Genomic DNA, 1647 nt, shown 5'->3' with positions numbered 1-1647 from the left:
TGAATGTTGGCCTTTAAAAGAGAAGCAAAGTTGTAAGTTGAGTGTTGTCGAGATGAGAATGATTAGGCGGATGAGTGGCTTTACACTTAGAGACAAAATGCGAAATGAATATATCCGTAATAGGGTTGGTGTAGCTCCTATGACGAACAAAATTAAAGAAAGTCGTCTTAGATGGTTTGTTCATATTAAACGTCGACCATCTGATGATCCGATTAGGAGTGTAAATGTTTTAGATTCGACTTGTGTTAAGAAAGGCAGCGGTAGACCTCAGAAGACTTGGGCTAATTTTATAAAAAATGATCTTAATTTACTAGAACTAAATGAAAATATGACACTAAATGGGAAGCAATGGATAAAAAAGATTCATGTAGCCGACCCCACGTAGTGGGATTAAGGCTTTGTTGTGTACTACAACTTGTTGTACTCCAATATTTTTTAGTATAACCATCTTGTAATCCATATTTTGACATAAGATGTGATATTTTGGAAATTTTTTCAATATAACTTGGTTGTAATTTAATTTTTTTTAATACAACTATAATGTACTCCATACTGTGATTTAAGATTGGGTATTTGGAATACATTTTTCTTAAGTACAACATGGTTGTATTCCACTTTTCCTTGAGTACAACTATGTTGTACTCCAAATTTTCATAAGATAGGTTATTTTAGTTACTTTGTTTAGTACAATATGGTTATACACGAGTTTTCTTAAGTATCACCATATTGTACTCCATATTTTTAACATATGATGGGTCTTTTGGATACTTTTTTCTTTATTACAATATTATTGTTCTACAGGTTTTCTTGAGTACATGCATATACCTATATTTTACCATAGGATAGGATATTGAAAATATTTTTTTTTTCAGTAAAATATGATTGTACTCCAACTTTCTTGAGTACAACCACATTGTCCTCAATATTTAAATATAAAATAGGATCATTTGGATACATTTTCTTCAATACAATATTGTACTCTAGTTTTTCTTGAGTATAATGATAGTTTACTTTATATTTTACTATAAGTTAGAGTATTTTGGACATTTACGCTAATTTTCTAGAGTGCAACCAAGTTGTACACAATATTATAAAATAATTTAGGATAATTATGAAATTTTTTTAGTCAACAAAACATTATGATACTCTAGTTTTTCTTAACTACAACCATATTATACTTGATATTTTAACAAAGGATATACTTTTTTAGATGTTAGTATACTTCAAATTTGGGATGTTTTTTTTTTTCTTAGTAAAACATGATTGTACTATACCTTTTCTTGAGTACAACCATGTAGTATATTGTGCTTCATATTTGATCATAGGATATAATACTTTAGAAGATTTTTTTTCAGTATAATATGGTTGTATTCTAGTTTTATTGAGTACAATCATGTTGTACTTCATATTTCAACATAAAATGTTATATTTTGAATGTTTCTTCTTCAATACAATATAATTGTATTATAGTTTTCTTGAGTATAACTATGTTATACTCCAAATCTTGATAAACGATAGGTTATGTTTAGTACTTTTTTCTTCAAAAAAAAATTATTGTACTCTAGTTTTTTCTCGAGTACAACCATATTGTACTCTATATTTTATCATAGAGTAAAGCATTTTAGTTTTTTTCTTCAGTATAACATG

The sequence above is a fragment of the Phalaenopsis equestris genome, unplaced genomic scaffold (genome assembly GCF_001263595.1).
Source record: "Phalaenopsis equestris unplaced genomic scaffold, ASM126359v1 Scaffold000374, whole genome shotgun sequence".
Lineage (NCBI taxonomy): Eukaryota > Viridiplantae > Streptophyta > Magnoliopsida > Asparagales > Orchidaceae > Phalaenopsis > Phalaenopsis equestris.
The sequence above is the reverse complement of the archived record's forward strand: the minus strand, read 5'-3'. Positions refer to the sequence as shown.